The sequence below is a fragment of the Colias eurytheme genome, chromosome 11 (assembly GCF_061535395.1).
Source record: "Colias eurytheme isolate Ceu_HAF_F1 chromosome 11, ilColEury1 Martin Lab GWU primary, whole genome shotgun sequence".
NCBI lineage: Eukaryota > Metazoa > Arthropoda > Insecta > Lepidoptera > Pieridae > Colias > Colias eurytheme.
This window is the reverse complement of record NC_142990.1, coordinates 9,069,814-9,093,093: the sequence shown is the minus strand read 5'-3', so window position 1 is coordinate 9,093,093 and position 23,280 is coordinate 9,069,814. Positions and strand designations below refer to the sequence as shown.

Here is a 23,280-nt window from a genome sequence, read left to right as displayed (position 1 = left end):
AACAGTGTTGGCTAGATTTCCCGGTGACGTTTAAATACCACCTGTTACTATTTCTTTATGTTTTTCACCGTTTAAATTTCTCTTCTTCTCAGGACTATGAAAAACGTGTCAAAATCAAAATCAGGTAAATCGGCCCAGCCGTCTCCAAATTTTAGATAGACTAATGATTAGCAATTGATTTTATTTTTTATATTGTAGATTATATAGGACATAAAAAAATTTTAATTGCTAGATGGCGCTGTCGACGAAAAAGCCTCTTAATTTATTATTTTCGTACAGTGCATACATAATTATAATATTTTAATTAATAAATAATTTAATGTATAATGAATAACATACTAATAAAAATCTTAATATTCTTATGTTACTTATTATATTAATTGATAAGACAAGTGCTGTGTTCGTTTAAGAAAATGAAAATAGAATAGTATCTAGTAATACTCAAACTTTCCGCTAGATGGCGTCACACTACTTTCCTTGCTCTCGTTGAATCAATGTCAAGAGCAATTTTGTAGGCGCTAAATTTTTATAGTAATCTCGAAAGTGAGTATTAAAGTAGGTAAAAAATTTATAATGATATCCAATTTTAATTGCGGTATGCAGATGGTAAAATTGAAGTAAAAATACCGACAGAGACATACCTACATACAATAATATACAATACCTAAAAGAAAAGCTTTCCTGTGATTGTCATTTATTATTTTTTAACGGAAGTAAAAAAAGAACGGGTTGAATAGACTTTTTGAAAGACAAAAATGTCATCTCCATTTGCTTGACGTTTAAGTTTTTCTTGGAAACTTATTACTTTGTTTAAATGATACCTTTAACAATAGCGTACGTTATTATATCATGCAGGTACCTACTAAAACGTAAAATGATTATTCTGGATTTACATATTTATACAGTTAAATGTCTTTACTACTTTTATGTTCATAATTAATAAAAGATAAACTAAAACTACCTACGTAATTAATTAAAAGTAAAGCACATTAGGACACCTTTACATTTGACTCTGAGCAAATATCACAAAATTAGTATTTTTTGGCAGTCGTCCTTACAAATTAGTAGGAGAAATAAATTCTGAGAAAAGTTATTATTGTAATAATAATTACTATACGGGCGTAGGGATGTGACGACCCCATCGCCCACGGTTGGAATATCTATTGTCTACGTGACAATAGATATTCCACCCGTGCAATCAGTCAACCCGCAGGACACCTTGTGGCGGGGTGTCGGGGAGTAGCGACCCCGCGGGAACCGAGTGCTCCCGGGGGAGGCCCCTGTCTTCATCTCCGGCTTGCCTTCACCGGCCGGTCGGAGTGAAGCCTGACGAGGACAGGACCCCCACCTCTGGCTTGCCTTAACCGGCCGGCCAGAGTGGAGTCGCGAGAGCTTTTAGCTCGAAGGGTGGATGCGAAGCGTAAGTGGCGAGTGGGCACGTGATGCTGGACCCTCAGGGAGCGCGTGATCGTAGTTTAAAGTCCAGGGACACCTCTCCACCCTTAGCTGCTCACAATATGTTGCCCCCTTGTCGCACTATTGCAGCGACTTATTTCGGGGGCCCATACAGTGAGAGGGCGAGTCACCACCTGCCAACATATTTTTACTTTCTTTTAGTAGAAAGGCAGGTGCCATAGTCTCCTATAGTCCCCAGTACCAGTCCATTTAACATCCCAATCCATAGCCCAATTATTAAATTTCCATACCCTGCAATAGTCCTACATCGGCCGCGGACTGCCTAGTAGTCCGTTTTCTTATGGGCATGCTTGTATGGAAAGGTATACATTTTTGAGTAAAGCAATGCCATTTGGTACGAATGTTGTACTCGTCCACCTAAGCCCAAATCGCCCGGTAGCCAGTCTTTACTCCCCTGCAGAAAGGAGGGAGGGGGGGTTATAGAAAAGTGCGCCCGGCGCTCCGAAAATAAATTCTGGCGCAGCCATTTAGACCTTTGAGTCAAGTTTGGTATCGTTTTCAGGTAACTAGATGATGCTTAATTCATCCCCCCTACCAGTTTTTTAGATTTCCGTAGCAAAATATGTCACAATCCTTAAAATAATGAACTTTTGGTAGTGGCAAAATCCAAACAAACCAGTATATTTTCATATTTTTGTATTAAACCTGGTTTATAAAAAAATACTGTCTGAAAGGCCATTTAATGCAGATTATAAAAACATTAACATGTAATATATATTTTACCATTTTCAATGTAAAATAAATTATAGGAAGTATAGTAACGCTCGTTAGCGCAGCATAGGGGACGGCTAATAGACCCGAAAAATAAGCGATACTAACAAACAAAAACCAGCCAAGTGCGAGTCTGACTTGTTCATCGAGTGTTTCGTACTTATTTGTCCCATATCATGTTAACTTGTCTGGTAGAACCTCGTTAACTGATACACACACACTTTCGTCTTTGTAATATTAGTGTGATTTTAAATCATCTTTAAATTATAAATGAAGTCAGGTAACATTGTTAAAAATAAAGATATATAATAATAGAACGGTTTTTTTATAATAATAATAATAATGACAACCACCTCCACAATTACATAATTCGGTATATTTGAGCTGGCATATTCAATCCGGAACTACAAGATTTCACGTACCAACATCTTATCAATTCAAAGCTTCTCTTTTCTTTTTATTACAGATGGGCAAGGAATATTTTAATTTTTTTTAAGGCCCCCAAATATATACACTATACAGCCTGTAAAACTGCCCTTGAGGTGTGTTGTTTAAGGGCAGCTTCTGTGGGAGGCAAATTTTCGATCTGCCTATCTGTGTTTGTTTAAAATTTGTTTGCAACTCTCATTTACTGTCACAGCGGGGTAAGATGTGAAAAACAAACCTGTACTTATAATACTTATAAAAAAAATATAAGTTCTGGATAAGAGCATCTTTAAAATATTGTGACCATCCTTACGCTATCATGCATTGTATTAACAAACTTTTCAATTTCACTGTCTGTATATTTGCCACTGTAAAGTGTTTCAAATCCTCGTGTGACATTCGGATATGTCTTCCATACCTTAAATGCATGTGTACCTATAGTTATTTTAGACCTTCTAGCTTTGGAACACACGATATAGTAGTAGTAGCCAAAATAGTGTAAATAAGAATTATTGTTTATAAGAACAGTCGAAAGATATGGCTAGTACAAAATATCATGTGTTCCAAAGCTAGAAGGTCTAAAATAACTATAGGTACACATGCATTTAAGGTATGGAAGACATATCCGAATGTCACACGAGGATTTGAAACACTTTACAGTGGCAAATATACAGACAGTGAAATTGAAAAGTTTGTTATTACAATGCATGATAGCGTAAGGATGGTCACAATATTTTAAAGATGCTCTTATCCAGAACTTATATTTTTTTTATAAGTATTATAAGTACAGGTTTGTTTTTCACATCTTACCCCGCTGTGACAGTAAATGAGAGTTGCAAACAAATTTTAAACAAACACAGATAGGCAGATCGAAAATTTGCCTCCCACAGAAGCTGCCCTTAAACAACACACCTCAAGGGCAGTTTTACAGGCTGTATAGTGTATATATTTGGGGGCCTTAAAAAAAATTAAAATATTCCTTGCCCATCTGTAATAAAAAGAAAAGAGAAGCTTTGAATTGATAAGATGTTGGTACGTGAAATCTTGTAGTTCCGGATTGAATATGCCAGCTCAAATGTACCGAATTATGTAATTGTGGAGGTGGTTGTCATTATTATTATTATTATAAAAAAACCGTTCTATTATTATATATCTTTATTTTTAACAATGTTACCTGACTTCATTTATAATTTAAAGATGATTTAAAATCACACTAATATTACAAAGACGAAAGTGTGTGTGTATCAGTTAACGAGGTTCTACCAGACAAGTTAACATGATATGGGACAAATAAGTACGAAACACTCGATGAACAAGTCAGACTCGCACTTGGCTGGTTTTTGTTTGTTAGTATCGCTTATTTTTCGGGTCTATTAGCCGTCCCCTATGCTGCGCTAACGAGCGTTACTATACTTCCTATAATTTATTTTACATTGAAAATGGTAAAATATATATTACATGTTAATGTTTTTATAATCTGCATTAAATGGCCTTTCAGACAGTATTTTTTTATAAACCAGGTTTAATACAAAAATATGAAAATATACTGGTTTGTTTGGATTTTGCCACTACCAAAAGTTCATTATTTTAAGGATTGTGACATATTTTGCTACGGAAATCTAAAAAACTGGTATGGGGAATGAATCAGGCTTCATCTAGTTACCTAAAAACGATACCAAACTCGACTTAAAGGTCCAAATGGCTCCACCAGAATTTATTTTCGGAGCGCCGGGCGCTCTGTTCTATAACCCCCCCTCCCTTCTTTCTGCAGGGGAGTAAAGACTGGCTACCGGGCGATTTGGGCTTAGGTGGACGAGTACAACATTCGTACCAAATGGCATTGCTTTACTCAAAAATGTATACCTTTTCCCATAAGAAAACGTACTATAGGGCTGTATCTCTATAGTGCAGTCATGGGCAGGCTGCGGCTGGTGTCCCACAACACATTAAAAGTCTCAAAGGGCCTCTGCGTGTTGGATCCGTGTCCCCACGTAAGCCTTCCAAAGATCCGGGTACCGTCCTTCTGGTGGTACCCGAGTATTATGGAAATTACTATACGAATACGGGTACTGTATGAATAAATTATATTTATTCGTACATTTATTCAATTTTTTTTAATTAAGAATGAACTGGATGATTAGCTTGTCAATTTAATAATTATAAATTGTTCGTACATCATAAAAAGTATCATCAAAAAACTTCTGAGTATAAAAGATAATTGAATAAATTAAAATATAATTTAATATTCACGATTCTTAAACAGGTGTATTTTGTAAAAATATTCAAGTTCCGTGAGTTCTCATGATTGTAATTTTCAAGTATTGTTGTTATTTAATGTCTTTTAAAAATTAATCCTTTTTTAATTTAATGAGGATAACGGTTTTTTTTTTTCAATATAAATAGTGTTTAAATAAATCTTTTGAACATGCAGCCTTATTATGCACATCTTAATTCGATAAGCTTCAAGTAATTCGGAAAAATTATTACTAAGAAATCCTTTTTTTTTTATTTAAAGTATGATTTTCAATCAAGTGAAATATTACAGACAATATTTATAGTAAGGAAAGATGTGATACATGATACATAATATTACAATAATACCTATCACTACAGACTAGAGGGAGAAAACACCGCACTAATATTTAGGTGTCTTTACACTTTAGCCTTACTAGACTTAAACACTGAAGAATAAAAAAACATCGCATTAAGTATATTGCAATGTTTAAAATCTCCATTGATACCTAAATTAAGTAGTACGAAATTATCAATTTTTAAAGGAACAAAGTACTTAAAGCAACCACAGATATTGTGAGATAATGTATTACTATCAGTATCTCAACGTAATAAAGTACCTTTCTTTTTTGGAGAATGCACTATAATAACATAGGTCTATATTATCTGTTGGAGTAACTTTACTAGTAGTGGGGTATGGGGCAGATGCATTATGCATTTGTTTCACTGATAGATTTTCTTTAGAGACAAGTAGATCATCAATCTATGTCCTGCCAGACCGAGACTTTTCTTTGTGTCCACCAGGAATCAAACCTCTCAGGTCTATGCTTACGCGTACTGCACTGAACTGTACTAAGGAGTCGAGTTTCGAAGGTCGAAGATTATTTTATGGCCCATAAAAATTGCCAATTATTTATCGATGTCAAGGTTTATATTATGTAGGGCTCAGAACAATAACTTTACTGACTAACCAACTGTAAGCAAAACAATTGTATAAGGTGTTTTAGGAACGAACCTCTATCTTCCGTGTATATTTTTTTACATATTGTATTTATTTAAGACTGTATTAATTATTCTACTAAGTAAATATTCACACTTGCATTTTCATGCAATTACTAAATATAAACTTGCAAATTTTTCAATTTAAAAACACAAAAAACATTAAAAATAAACAATTATTATTTGAAATAAGTAAGTTAATTAAATTGGTAATTCCCAACACTTAAAAATTATAGCGCGAAGGATTTTAAGAAACTAGGTTACCTAGGTAGTAGGTTGTAACTAAATGCGATTAGATATTAATCTCTGTAGCAATACTGAGCACTTAATTATAAATCATTTGGATGCTACTCTCGTGTGCAATATAAACACAATAAATCAAGATGCGATAATGTTTGCGTATGCGCATTGTTGTTGCATATTTCTTACAATAACTTTGTATTTGCGTCTTGCGTACATATAGGTAGTATTTTCTAGTGTTTGATTTTACGCGAATATTATACATTTAGAAATTAAAGACTTTTTAACGGATTTTAAACGCGATTTATTCATTGTATTATTTTTCCCACGTTTCTAACACTTTATAGCGAGCGTGGTCACGGGGAGACTGAAAAGTGTTCGAAGCGTTACTGATATAATGAATAAATCGCGTTTAAAATCCGTTAAAAAGTCTTTAATTTCTATACATATATAGGTTAGTAATTATTTTATTTATTTTTTATAAATGATCCCTTAAATAGATATTAGGCTTTTTTATTTTCAGCAATATTGTAAATCGGATAGTAAATGTTTATGTCATGGCTGATGTTGATATGTTCTAGTAAAGACAATAAATACTTATTCCTTTTTATGAATCAAGCAAAATCACGTGGGTCAGATAGTTAATATTATAAGTATCTAACGAAGATAAGAACTGAATAAAAACGGTACTATAATATATTAACGCGTGTCAATTTTTTCCTTCATTCAAAAACTAAATCTTACTAGTCAGTAAATAGTCGGTATTTTCCGCCAAAAACTGAAATGTGAATAATGTCATCACAATGTCATGCCTGAGACTTGTTTTTCTATAATACTTACGTAATGACAATATTATCATGGGTTTCGAAGTTTTTGCAAACAGCTGCAACAAAACTTTGACGTATATAATTATTGTTTCTTCGATGCTAATTTGGTAATGTCAAGTTCAACTAATTATAAATTATTATTTGCAAAAAAAAATTGTTTTTAAACTTACTTGTGACGTAACAAGTGCCTGTTTTTATTGAATTAAGCAAAAAATCACATTGTTAAATAAGATAAAAACATTTTGACGAGACTCAGCGCAATTTAAATTAACGATGTCTTTATTTGTGACATTAGGAAGTCTGCGATAATTTTCCGGAAAATTCAATATCAGTATCTATAAATAAGCGTTTCCTACTTAATAAAAAATATGAAATATTATACCTATAATAATATCGGAAATTTAGTAACCATAATTTGTTTTTAAAAATTTAAATACGACATTTTCACGTCTACACATTTACGTGACTACGCTGCCCGCTCGCTGCAACTCTACGCAATTTACTACGATGTACCTATTTACCGTGGATTGCTTCGTTTAATTAACCTTGTTTAGGATGTTTCGTTAAGCTTTCGTTTTTATATGAATTGGTGAATCCTATTTTATCTACTTTTTACGTTCTTCAACAAAATTTCAAAAATTGTATCTTACTAGTTTAGTTTGCTAACTTAGTTACTTTCTTATTAAATTGATTGAGAAATTTTGATTAACTTGTCATAATCTATAAATATTTCAGCTTTTTCCAGGCTCTTCTCTACAATAATAGTTATCTACACATCACATTACCCTCACAATATTTCACATATTATCGAAGAGAAAAGGGATTATTACGCAACATAAACTGTGATGATTTCCCAATAATTTTCTCAGTATTATTGCAGCTATGCATTGAAGCGATCGCATTAGCATATCACGAGTTTCCTAGAATGCTAAAATCTGATTTTCACGTCCTTGGACTGAGCAATATCCTGCAATAGCGTGAGTGTGTTTACACAACATATTGAATATCCGACGATATTTTACTTTGCGGATGTCTTCCGTACATAAAAACGATAAAATAGGTCATGTACTATATTATTACGTAATAAGATTTATTGTTGGAAGTGGAAAACGAATTACATTGCAATTCGAAAGAATGTCGATTGGGCTAGTAATGTTCGTTTCGTTTTACCTACTCCCTATTGTTGATTTTATAGTTAATTACACTCATTAATGTTCATAGACGTATAAATTAAGCCTCATAATGTTATTTATAAACTGTAGGTAAGTATTCATTTCGCAATTGTCTAGAAACAAATGACAGTACAATATTTGAAAGTCGGCCATTATGATAGTAAAAATTAATAATCCAGTAAGGTAGTGGCTTTGTATAAGGTCGCTCACACGCTTGACTACCTCAGCAAACATTACTTGCAACGAACCGCAAGAATCCTTCAAGATTTCCCAATTGACTGCTGTGTACACTAGGAATAAGTGACGTGTTGACAGTGACCTAAGCATTACTTTAGGTACACAATACCGAGGCTGCTAAATATTAGCGGAAGGTTGAGTTATGAAATTTTAAACAGATTAGGGGAGACCGGGTTTGGTTGTCTCACGGGTTGGTTGTCACAGCGGTCTTAACACAAAACTGAACTATCCAATAAGTCTGTTGAACAGCGTGGCAAGAGCGATACAGTGAAAACGCTGTCCCAACTTCGCGTCAGACCGCTCCGATCTGCCGTGAGGGCCTCACACGTGTTTATTGTTTTCGCACAGCAAAAGTAAATTTTTGTGCTGCTGTGTCGAACCTCGTAATTATACGTTCTTGTTTTACAGTAATAATCTTTCAGTGCATTTGATGATGATGAAATGTGTTTTATAATATCGTAGTATAGTTTTTTAGATATTCATTGATCGGAATTTATTTTCAATTTTATTTTCCTAAAACGTGTTATGGGGCTCGTTGTCACAAATTTTCGGGGGCTGGTTGTCACATATCAACCAGCCCCCTGTATACGAGATGACTTTATTTGCGTTTTGAGGTTGTTTGTTTTAGCCGTAAATTTTCAATCAACACCGGAAAATCACCCTAACAAACCTGCTGGAAGTCCATCTGTCCTTGATGACTCTATATTGACTCACGATTATTATTGTTTGCTAAAATTGTGATTGATTAATATTCAGACTGAAATAAAGACCGTAGACACGGTTTCATTTGGTTAAGAGTTCTTAATTAAAAACTATTCCGTAAAATTATAAGACCAAAGTGTGACTTTCTATTTATAAATTGCCTGTTATTTAGTATGTGACTACCTACCCTAGGCATTGTGACAACCATCCCTGACCCGGGGTTATAAGTCACATTTTTCTTAAGAGTGAAAATACAAAATATTTCTACAACTGATAATATTACACAAAAATACGTTTATTTCTTTTGTAACAGAATAATTACACTATCTTTTGGTATACAAATATCATTCCTAAACAACGTATTTTGGAAGTTACATAAAAAAAGCTAAAAATGTGACTTTCATCCCCGCTCTCCCCTACTCACGTGCTTTTCACAGGAGTACAGAAAATTCTATTGAAATTTCTAATCAGAAAGTCAAAGAAACATTGAATGATTTGAACTTTATCTTAATTGAATGTTGTATAAAGTACGATTGATAATTATTATGATGATTCAGTCTTCATGATGTATGTTGATAATAAACATGTTATAAAATGCAATTTCATCTTTGAACCCAACAAAAAACAGGGTATAAAATGCTTTGTAATTTTAAATATTTTCATGGACGTATCTGAAGGAGGAATTTATCAAGGATTCAAACACATGCTAAATGACGATACAATAAGATGATTACAATACACAGAAATTTTATATAGAAGCTAGACAATCAATGGCTGCGACATGTATATCGATTAACACTAGCTTATTTAGATAGGGCGGCCGGGCGGCACACGCAATGTATTTGAAAACCAGATTTTTTACAATAGTTTAATTCATGTTTAACTTCCTACGATATTATTAATTGGAAATTGGATTATTTACAATGAAATAATTGAAAAACATACAAGCCTACGTGTTAACCTAATACTCGGACCTAATAGGATTTTTGGCCTGCCGCGCCGCCCGCCCTTGCCTGTTAAAATAATACATTATAGCATCCAATGAAGTACCTAAGTATACCAAATGTCAGATATCTTAAATATTATACATAATTATATATGTATTTCTTATATTTAAGAGGAATTAACAATGGAGTCATTTCTATTTAGACGCTTATGATATATTTATAATATGTAAATTATAACTTTTTGTCATCTTACATAACATGGGCGTCAATTACAATGTACAAGTTGTTGAAATTCAAAATTTTTCAAAACAGTATTTGGGTTCAATGTATTCTGCGATTATTAAATAATTTCAAAGCATTGTAATCTCTGGCACTTATATATCTATTATGTAATAAATTACAATAATGTTATGTTGTTGTTTGGTGTAAATTGTGAGGTGTAACAGGAAAAAATATTGCTATTTATACATATCAATTTATTTTGTCAAATAGTAAACGTGCCATAAGTTCAATTGTTGAATTTCATGTTTTCTATTACTAAAAATTTATTCTCGACTTAAAAAAAAAAACTCTTTCTGAGACCAAATCAATACACAAAGCTTCCGTTTACATTCGATTGTTGTCTTGTTTCCTGTATTCGAACATAAATTTTTAAAAAATAATAAGCTCTTATTTTTTCCCAAATAATAATCATAATTATACTACTTACATTACAACAGCCCATTCAATAGGGCATCGCCCGATGATGGTTCACGAAGTCATATTCTTCTTCTTCAGTCAGTACACAGTCTTCGAAGCACCACAGACCAGCTATGGCCAGGAGGACGGTGTACACCATGTAGTAGATGAGGTAAATAAGGATTGAAGACAGCATCGCTGATGGTTGGATAGCTGGAACAATACATTATGAGTAAATAGCTGTTACTATATCCGACAATGTCGTGATGATTATTTTTGGGAATCATCAAGGTACGTGTTTTTTGGATAAAGACTTATAACTTAGATCATTTCAATCAATAATTTGAGAATAGTCTATGTTTACTGTAATTTTAATTAATCTACACATCGTTCTCCTTGCTACAATTAGTTAAACTTAAAGAAAACATTGTGATCAAACCGGCATATCGTATTATATGCAAATCATGGTTGCAACTGCGATCAAGTGGTCTGCATAGAGGGTTTTAGCTTGTTACCCTTAGAAGCCATATTAGGGTGATTACAATGATCATACTAAAGTTTTTCCTTATTTAAAAAAATACTAGCTTCCTAACACAAAGTGTAAGTTTTGTTCTAGACTTTTTAAAATGAATTGTATGAGTGAGTGATGGATATTGAGCGTATATGTATTTGATCTCCAAATCTAAATGTATGATAGGATTAAAATAGATATTTACTAATCTATTTGATAAAATACACGTTATTTATAGCTTAACATATGTAATGGAGATGCATATCAATAATCCAGTATTCATAGTAAAATATAGGTAACTTAAATGAAATCTATAGATGGTGGAGCTGGAGGGTGATAGGTATTTATTAAATTAATGCATGTCAAAATAATATCATCGAATATTATTTATCAGTGTTTTATATAATACATATGTTTATTTATCAATACAGGATTGAAATATGTCTTTCTAAGTTTCTATAAAAGAAGTAGTAACGATAAATATTTGAAAACTGGTTCAAAAAAAAAGAATGTGTCGTTACCCGACCGCCAAAAACGCTAGAATGAAATTTACATAATATTATGGTGGAGAATCTAGCATAGACGTAATAGTCTGAATATTTATAAATTTGTTTATGTTTAGATTTTAATGTTGTTGATTTCAATATTAAAAAACTTAAACACTCACTCGAAAATAGAAGGAGATTTCATAATTGAAAATTATAGAGTGATGCACAGACACAGTACCACCTACTTAAAAATAAAATAAAAATCGTGACGATGACTAGTGCAGCATCCGCGATATCTTGATAACAACTGAATTAAAATCTGACAATGTTGATTAAAAACTTATCCCGAATATGCTCTTTTGTTTAAAAGGTGTGGAAAATAAAATGTCATCGAAAATCGTACAAATTGAAAAACTCCATCGTTTTTGGGAAAGTCGTAATCTCTATCTCTATTCTATAATATAAAAATGAATCCCAAAATGTGTTGGTAAGCGCATAACTTGAGAACGGCTGAACCGATTTCGATAATTCTTTTTTTATTATATTCCTTGAAGTACGAGGATGGTTCTTATGTAGAGAAAACGTAAATATGTACCACGGGCGAAGCCGGGGCGGAACGCTAGTGTATTTCTAAAACATCTGCTCTATTTTCAGATAGATGGTATTCTAAAATGTTTTGCAATGATTCTAAGGTCGAAAAATTCTTCTCTAAACATATTACAATTTCTATAGATTTTTTCGCAACCGGGGCTAATTAAAGCACTTAAAAACTAATATGCTCAATTCATTAAACTTATTTTATTTATTTATTTATTTAACACTTTAATAGTTGTACAGAAGCCTTAGAACTACTTAAACTTACCTATACCTTCTAGTGCTGAATATGAACGAATTATACAAATCCAAATGATTTACATTTCTTATTTATTTATTAAGATATAATATGTAACTAGAAAGACCGTTCGTCAGAAAAAATTCAAAAGATCGTTCATCTGTCCTATTATCATAATATGTCCTTCATATTAATATGTCCTATTTATGGCTCACGCGATAAAAGGTACGGTATGGTCAAGTTAGGCCACAGAATACATAATACTAAACGCTACAGAACGGACACTCTCCGCCTCTCGCCAAAATTAAACACTTACCTCACCCCGCACGATCAGTCTAAAAATGGTCCATATTTTTCTACAGGGACGTTACGCAACGAAGATTGACAACATTAATCAAATTGACTAAAAGTAATTTTATTATTTTGGATTTGTGATTATCGTTTTTCGTAGAAAATGGTTAGATATTGTGCTGTTTACGGATGTATTTCATCAGAAAAACGCGAATTTTTTTTACGCTAGTCAAAAATATGCCAACCATAAAGCGTTAACACACACATATTTTGCAGTCTCTACAGTGTGACTGTCAAAACGATAATTTTGTATGGAGTACGCATACTCGATACGATACGCCTGATACGGATACGATTACTTGATACAAATGTGGACCCGGCTTTAGCTGAATGTATTCTTCCAATAAACACGTGTAACTATATACCAAAAAATATAACTCTTATAAGGAAGATATTATTTTTTTTGTTGTCAATCAAAAATGCAATAAATTATACTTATGAATCACAATTCTCCCAAATGATTTATTATTAGCCCCTGAAAATTTATAATTGTTTGACCATCTAGAATAGTTTTACTATGGGAACACAGTGCAGTAACGTGTAATTACAATTCATAAATTATCATAATTCAATTCAAAATTCTTCATAACTCTGATTATAATGTGTCGTTAATCTTTATTACTTACATAATCTTGTCATAATATGGTTAGAAAAAATCACATTACATATTTGGTATTATGTATTTGTAATTTGTAAATAATGAATGAAGCATCCAAATGTGGTTGAATAAAAACTTAATCGCTTATAATGGGGACTTCCCTCCTTACAATTGAGACGTTTTTAAATGTAGTTTGGGTATTCTTTAGTATTCTGAATTATTGAAAACAAGCAATTAGAGTTTAAAAGCTCCGTTTTGAATTAATTAGTGTTTTTTCTATTTGTTACTTCTCGAATATACATGATAATGTTTTCAGTCACACAGTTTTACGAATCTAAACAACTTAAGATCTTCCCAGACTGGGAATGGGAAATATATTGTGATACTGATGATTTAACTACGTCGCAATTTTAATTTTTCTGCTAACTGATACCTGCTAGTTTTGCTCGTTTTATTGTTAATACACTTCTCAAAAAACACTTCGTTACAGTAAAATTACTGGAATTAAGTTGATAATTTTTCCTTTCTCCTGTTTGTAGCATTACAAAAATGTCACTACCTACTCACTGTGTTAGTAAAAAGCTTGGTATAGGTACCTAGTATAATTCGTAGCTTTTAGGGCTCTATCGATTCTGTGATTCTAAGCAACTTTTCTTTTACTTCGGTAGATATGTAATTTGTAAATAGTTTGGTAATTTTTACCGTCAATGTATAAAAAAGTACTAAAATCTAAAGCCCCTTTTACATAATCTAAAAATTGTTTTAGATTATGTGTGATGTATGTTGTGTATAATGTATTGACATTATACACAAACCGTATCTTCAAAGTGCAACTTGAACAATTTGATACGCGTATACACAATATCAGTAATCGTTGCTCTTGCAATGTGTTGCTTGTAATGTCGTAGGGCTGCAAGGTTTGCCAATAGGTCGCAATGAATTCACTTGCATTATTACAGGTTATGTAAAGTAATTATGAGATATGAGCAGAGTGACTTTCGATAATTTTAGCATATATGCAGTATAAGTAATTTATAACTAATTTGATAGTCTAGAATACAAATAGATGGTATTTATGTTTGTAGATAGTTAAGAGACTATAGAGTATTATTGGCTTTACTTTTTAGCATGATGAAACATCTCATTCCCATTGGAATTTCGTTGAACAACTAGCTATATAGTAGCTTCGTTTGCGACTATTAATATCAAATAATAATACCTTAATTATTATGAATAAAGGCTCCCGCTGCAAGTCTCTTCCCTTCTTCAAACTTAAGAACTACCTATTATACTAATTTTGATACACACTAAGAAGAAGCCGCAAAGTCGGGGCAGATATCTTACTATATACAATTAACGATTGTACTCACACAACTATATACCTATTGTACTCAATGTTAAAAATAAGATTTCCTTGAAATATACCTGACAGATTGAGCCTTGGATGGAAGGATAAGAAGATATTTGAGTAGGAGTAACGAAATCCAAAGATTTGCACGTGAGATTAGATCCTGTGTCCTACAACCTTGACTGTAGGACTGATTAAAAACATGAATGTACTGCTAACATATGAAAAAGTTAAGGAACCTTATTAACCCACTGAATAAACATACAAACTACCAAGTTTACATTTTACATGAAAAATCTTATATTTAAATTTTCATAAAAATATGTGCATATATATATATATTAAATATTTCTATACGGAAAAGATCAGCATAATATATATTATATCCAAATTCCATAAAGCATTAGGTAATGAACATGAACTTGGCCTTATGTAAGTAATCTTACGGCAATTTATTCATCAGAAGAAACAGAAATACTCGAGGAAGTAACGCAAGCTAAAATTAATGATTTTGCTTATATAATAATTGTATTGTACGATGTCAATGTAATTATAACAGGGTTGAGGTCAATGTGACGACAATATGTCGCAGATAATTAGATGCCTACACAAGACGTGTGTTGTCAATTAACAGTATTAAACTTATATTAAGTTTAGTTCTAGAAAGGTCTATTGAAATGTGATTGGAAATTTGCATAGTTATTTATGAGAAGGCTAAAGCGATGAAGAAAGAGAAATTATCAAATTACAATTTAGATATTTTTCCATGAAATAATTGGAAAAATACATACATTTTGAAACGCCTAAGTATAATGCTCTACCAAGAATGAACATTAGCGATTACCGACAAAGCTAAAAACCATCTGATTAAATAAGTAAGTCTAGTACGCACTAGTTGTTAAGATATTATACGCAAATCACTAGCTGAATCCAGAAAGAATTTTGAATATCTAATATAATGAATACTCAAATAAACAATAACAATCACCTTGGGTTCACTCAGAAGTGCATTAACTCACAAAAGACCCAACGACCTTTCATGACGCACTTGCTTTCCGCTAGAATATACACAACTAGCTGTGCCCCTCTGTTTTACCCGCACTGTTCCGCTCCTGTTGGTCGCAGCGTGTTGATATATAGCCTTATATAGCGTATAGCCTTCCTCGATAAATGTTATCTAACACAGAAAGAATTTTCCAAATCGGACCCGTAGCTCATGAAAAATTCTTCAGCTTTATAATATTAGTATAGATAAGTCATATAGTTTTCTTTCCTCGAGCAATAAGTCAAAGGATTCAGGATATTTTCCACAAAACGAGTCTGTGACTTGTCCAAACGGAATCTGTGGTGCAACCGTCGTCCGGTCGGATGTTGCAACCCAGGCCCAAGCCTTTCTAGAAATACGTGAATTAACGGAACCAGATTTGAGACGCAATTACAAACGGTAAATCTATACCTAAGTACATATACCTATACTTGACTTTCATTTATATTGAGAAGGACAATTAATGAGCAATCTTCGTTTAATGACAACGCGCAGGTGCGGTTGTGTGTTAATTTATGTCATGGAGGTCAACATCGATTATAGTGCAAGTATGTCTAAAAGTACCCAGTTATGTATTTTAAATTACGCTAAAAATTTATGTAAATACCCACCTTCCACATGAAAATAATAAATATAGATCGGGCAATTACGAGATTTTTCAGGATTTTGAAAATTTAAGAAAGAAAACCGATGAGAGAATTAAAAATTGTTTGCGCCGATCGTAGTATACTTATATATCCGTTACCTTGTTTTCAAGTGAATAGATTTAGACTCGATATTTTTGGCAAACTGGGATTTAGGTAGGTACATACATATACGTATTAGGTAGGTACGTTATTTTGAAAGCATACAACGAACCCTTCAATAATTCTAAATTTATTTTCTAATGCAAGTGTGAGATATTCTCTTATAGTTCATCTCACAAATGTGCAACAGATAACCCAATAGTTAATAATAGAAATGCCTAGTGACATTTTCAATGTTAAGGTCATACATAGCAAATAGCAAGTTATGATGATGTAAAGTGATTGTATTTTTATTGATTAAAATTTTATATATGTATGTAGTTATATTTTTGTAGTACAACTTGCACTGTTATACAATAAACGTTAGAATAATTTTATTATAATAATGTTATATACCTACCTAAAATACGTAAGTATGCATAATATTTTGGCAAATAATTTTGCAAGAACAAATAGCTTCTTACAAAATGATTAAAATTCTTGGAATTTAATTTTATTACTTAATAATTTATATTGCAGTATAATGTATGCTTTGTTCCTAACTTATATAGGATAATAAAGTGTCAAATCTTTTGTTTTCAATCTAACTCAATGACATTATAAACGTTTTACCGTTATTTTTTATCATAAAATGAAACACATAAAACTAAAGATGTTAAAATTATTTAATTTATATGTACCACAAAATAAAGTCGTACCTATCCGAATACCTATAGGTCGCGTCATGTAAAAAGAACGCTGACGGTTAAGCTGCGCATTGGCGATTTATTGGTCTATTTGGTGTTATGAGGTGGTATAAGAATAACAAATATGTAGTTGCGAAGCCACGACTTCAAAAATAAAATAAGCAGCAAATAACTTTCGTGCTAAACTCGATACATGCCAAATCACACCCCATCACTTTCATCCAGCGTTCTTTTTAAATGATTCGCGTTATACCTGATACTAATTTATTGGCCATCCCCACTTTCATATGAAGGAAGGTCAAACGTGCATTCGATGAGTGGTGTAAATTTATACATTGCAAATCAAAAATATTTGGCAATTAATTAAAATAAACTTCTTTAAGACTTTGGCCGATTATTTTTATTGTCAGTAGTTAACTGATATCACAGACTAATAATAATATACTACGTATATAACTAATATTATGTATCGCAGACCATAATCAGACGAGAATCTCTATTTGCTGAATTATACTTTTTGTTTAGTTGTAAATTTTGAGGAAAATAAATGATTTATAATTAATAATTATCGACGTATAGTATTATCACAGTATATTGTAATACTTTGGTATTATATTATCTGTGGTATTGTATTAAATTGCTTCTAACAATAGCTGTTGGTGTCGTCGGTCCATAACAATATTAAGCTACTTTGTTCAATTATAGCCATAGAGTACAAGAGTAAACAATAAACAACAAGATAAACGGTCATATGGGTTTATTCCGCTTTTTTTGTCTTTTTCACCATAATTACATTTATGTCGTCTTGGACGTGATGAGTCAAAAAAAATCGTCACGAGTCAAAAAATACGTTTTCCTCATAACCATTTCGCAATGTCGCATTTAAAATCTTTATTTTACATACTTTAATATTTTAACCCCCTCCCTAGATAAGATTAAAAAGTCATAAGCGATATATGCACGCTTGCTGTCGCAATTCGCCCTTGGCCCACTGAGTGACCAGTCGACCACAAGACAAGTTCGACGACCGCGTAAAGACAATGTTTTTACAGCATTTTTTTTTGTATTAAGCTTTACGTGCGTAATGTAATTTAAATTTTGACAAATTCATTGTTATATTTGTGAAGTCATCACTCATGTATTTAGAAGGATTTTTTTCTTCTTTTTTACTTAGTAGATAAGAATATTCCAAAAACATTTTGAGTAATCAGCAACATTTAGAATAATTGAAGATTTTCTTTTATTAACCATAATATTATGAAAAATGTAATAAATAATGTAAAGTAGGTACATTCATAATTATTTACCTAATAAACAAATTCATCTTTCATGATCCGTCATTAAAAATAGAGAAAACGCAATATATATTTTGTAAACAAACAAAACATACGATTAAAGTTACGAAACAATTCTTTGCAGATATTAAACTTGGTATGTAACAATTAGATTTAAGAGTCATTTGTACATTATCCTTCACCCAGATATATCTTTTTTACATTTTTAACTAACTTATATGTACGTGACTAATTCGGCATATTCAAAACTGGAACACTAGTTAACTAACATAGATACGGTCTAGTATTGTATTATATTATCTGTGCTACGGATTAAGAAGTCAGAATTTAACAGATTCATAGCAGATTTCACAGAATCACAACACTGCATAAAACAAAGTGGCTTCCCGCTCTCTATCTGTTCCTTTGTATGCTTAGATCTTCAAAACCACGCTACGGAATTTGATGCGGATTATTTAATCGATACAGTGGATTGATCGAGAAGTTTAAGTAGACGAAAAGCTAGTCAAACATAAACTTGTTCACTGTTAATTAATAAAAACAACAGTTAGTATATAAATAAATTTAAATACTTATCTTGGATATCGAAATGTTTTAGTTGGGAATTGCCGCTAGATATTTAATTCTTTGTATTTTAATTATCATTATATTCATACATAACGCCTCCAATAATAATTAATTGCACGTATATTCCTTAATTTAGTGTTTCCTACAATCATAAAAATATATCATTATTCATTAGGCAAGTTTCACTTATCAACGGTAGAGCAAAACTATTTAATAAATAAAGTGCATCTTAAAGTTTTGGACTTGTGGAACTGTAATAATTACGATAAAAAATATCTAAAAGTCTCTTCAATTATAATAGAAAAATAATATTATTTTTTACGAACCTGCAAAAAAAAACTTGAGAAATAAACCTAATTTAAAAATTACGTATTTTAAAACAACAGCTGTTTTCTAGAAACACGACATATATCCTTTAGGAGATATTATCTCTAACAATCAAAATTAAACCACGGAAATTCCCAGGCACCTAACATTGAATAGTGTTTCCACTATTACCTAAGTAATGATATGTTTTGATGAAGTAAATGGTCCACAATCATGATGATGATATTGTAGAGATAATGACATAACATTAAAGCTTGTTACAGAGATATTCATTAAGGCTATAAACTAAAGATATTATAAACTAGCCTCTTTATTTCGAAGGTTTTTACGTTTTAATTAATTTAGTTTAGTTAGGAAAAAACTTTTACAGACGTTAGGAAGTTATGCGCGTACAAACTTTTCGGTGAAACATTTTTATTATAGACACGGAAGTAAATGTCTGCTTCTGATATTTTGGTCCTATCTATTTAAATGATTTGGATGAATTTAGATTAAAAGACAGATTAAGTATTAGTTAAATTCATAGAATAATTTTTGATGCAGAAAATAAACTCTACATCGTAGCTCACGTAATTGCCACCGTGTGTGGAAAGCAGTAGTATGTGCTTATTAAAAGTAAAAAAAAATCTATAATAAAGTTAGTACACTTATAGAAATGAACTTGACATTAATAGACGAAATTATTTAAAAAAATCTCTTAGCTACTCAGTATTTCTAACCCAAAGACCAAAGTCATGCTTCAGTCGTATAAACATAAAAAAAAAACGGATACAAGTGCTTAGGTAGGTATCTTATTATTACTAATCTCTATCAAGTGAAAAAGAAGAGACCGAAAGAGACAAGTCTTCACATCACATCGATAAATTTACTTTGTTTGGTTCTTGCGCTGATAATTTGATTTGGAGCGGATCCGATTAGTTCGTATGAGAATTAAACGCGTGTGAAGCTACAAGAATATTTCTTTGTGAAAATCTATTTTTACAATACCTACTAGCGGTCTGCCCCGGCTTCGCCCGTGGTACCTACATGTTTAAACTATCCTATCTCTCAAGTTGGATCAAACTGCACATGGTGTGCGAATTTTATTATAATCGGGTAAGTGGTATAGGAGTCCATTGAGGACAAACATTGTGACACGAGATTTATATTATTATTAAATGTTTATTGGCTGGTCTTAATCGAGATTCACCCACGTAGCCTAAATTCATTCTGAATTAATTTTCAAGGCTGCATTTCATCGTTTACCAAAGCTCATAAGATTTTAATACAATCATCATTAAAACAAATATTGGGTAAGTCGCTGACCGTGGCGGCTTTTCTACGCCATGAAGGTTGTCAAATATTGTCATAGAACCATGCAAATACATTGAGAAATGATACGTGCTACCATTGAACGTCCAACGTCTGATTGTCGTATGTCAAGGTCGATAACACGTGGTTTTACGATCAAGATTATACGGGTCACAATAAGCCGGTGAAACATGGCATCCTTTGCGTAATTCCGCGTAATTAACTGGAGATTTTGAGGTTTATTGTGAGAAAAGTCCAGTATGTTCTATAAGAAGTAACGTTTGGTAGTAGAGACGTAAAGAGATAATAGGATTTACGTATGTTGTTTTTCGAGAACGCTTTTATAAAATCTATTGAAGCGAAACTTAAATTAGACTCTATTGATATCAATTAGTTAAGACGCGACGTTGTGACTTGAGTTGTTTTAAAAGATTAAAACTTATTAATAGAGACGATGTTTTAGTTAGAATTGACTAGATATTAGTAACTTATAATAAAGTAATGGATATTATTTTGTGTATGTGATAACATTTGTGATTGAATTCCTATCTTTACCAATTATGTTCATTTAGTAAATAAATTGAAATAGAATTAATGAGTTAATACACTTTTCAAAATAAAGGTGAAAGTTGTATATAAACGAAATAAAATGAATCAAAAATTACATAAGCTAGGTAGAGAGGTAGATAAGGTTATTCGGATAATTTTCAAGACACTTTTAATTTGGGCTACAAGAAAAATTAAAATTCATACAAAAGGGAGATGCGAAGTTGCATGCTCTCAGAGAGGTGTCGATATGTCACGAATATGACGACACATTGTTAGTGCAGTTTGGTTAATAGAAGGTTATTTGATGATATTTGAGTTCATATGTCGTAATGTTAAATTTCAGTTGTTAATTTTATAGTATGTTTGTCAAGAAAAAGTGTGAAGAACAAAACTTACTTAATACTGAGGAATTAATATCTATTACAAGAATGGCTTGCAACCTGTCGATTGGCATTGACTTATAAACTCTATAGTTTAGAGGTTAGTGACCCCGTGCGTCCTATTGAAATTCGATACAACACTATTCAAACTGTATGATGTATAATACCGAAAATAATATACATAATACATTTTATATAACGTGAAGTACACAAAAAATGTTAATGTTATTTTTTTGTAACGTTGTTCTAGTTTCTATAACAAACTTAGTTCATAGTCCTGATTCACTTGAGTTAATTTAGGTTAATAATAAAACATAAGATTTATTTCGAAATTATCATACAATACAAAAAACAAAAACATTTGCCAAAAAATATTTACAGTTATTTATAAATTGCATTTAATGCTGTAATAATAATAAAATGAAAAACCTTATTACTAAAATATAATTTCGAGTTATTTTAAATTCGAGGTTGTGTCTTATATTTCTATTTCGCTAACAATTTGCAATTTCTGGACCGCTAAATATATATAACTCACAGGTAACTGACTGACATAGTGATCTATCAACGCACAGCCCAAACCCTTGGTCGGATCGGGCTGAAGTTTGGCATACAGGTAGATGTTAGGACGTAGGCATCCGCTAAGAATATATTTTGATCAATTCTACCCCCAAGAGGACAAAATAGGAGATGAAAGTTTGTTTTTAACGCGAGCGACAAATAAGTTATTAGTTACTTTCGATTCAAAGATTTGAATGTATAGAAAATACAAATTATACATAGTTTACATGCAAATACTATGTTTTTTCAAATTTCCTTTAATCACTCATATGTTTACTTTTAATATTTTAAACAAGCCCCGAATTTGTAATTATTAATAACCCACACAAGAAAACACTACTTACAATAAACCAAACTTACTCACTCACCACAATGTGAAAATAAGAATTCGTACTTTTGTAATTACTGTAAGTAATTATTGTAAGTACTTTATAATAAGTATTTTCAATTAAATTTGTTTAAATCTAAATACTGTATGAATAATTATATCATTGATTGATTTGCATTCATCAATGTTGAATAAATAATACTTGGTCATAAACAAATAGTACTTGGTCAGTTTTGTTACAACACGCTGTCTTAAAATTTTGAAATTGAGCTCTTTGCAATTTTTACAAAATAACTCGCTACTGGATCAATTTCATTCTGTTATATACTTTACTTACTATATTCTTATATACGGAATGGTAACATGGATTAGAGTGATATGGATTTGAATTTTTGTGTTATAAGCCAAAATTCCATATCTAGAATATTAAATACCTTTTTTAAAATTCTAGGCTTCAAAAAAGACAGCGACATTTAAATCTATGGCTATTTTTAAAACATATTATTACCTTGGTATCTTGCAAGTCCCTAAAATAATTTAGTTGATTATAATATCGAAACATCCTAGCAATCATTACTTACATGCAAAGCTAAAAACAATACCAAATTATCTTATTATTTTTGCCAAATGACAGACATGTGCATGACAAAGTTGCGTAAAATAGTTATTATTACAGTAATAATAACTACGAGTCCGATTTCAATTTTAGCGTCTATTGTATCGATTTCACA

The 23,280-nt window shown here is 31.7% G+C and overlaps 1 protein-coding gene across 1 annotated transcript in view; it reads right to left on the bottom strand.

Annotated features, from left to right (window-relative positions):
* Window positions 1-23,280, bottom strand: part of LOC149904782 (very long chain fatty acid elongase 7-like) — a 48,642-nt gene that overhangs the window by 20,561 nt on the left and 4,801 nt on the right. Inside the window, exon 2 of the mRNA XM_090107138.1 lies at window positions 10,679-10,860. The gene's annotated coding sequence lies outside the window, so the exon portion shown is untranslated. The remainder of the gene's footprint in view (window positions 1-10,678; window positions 10,861-23,280) is intronic.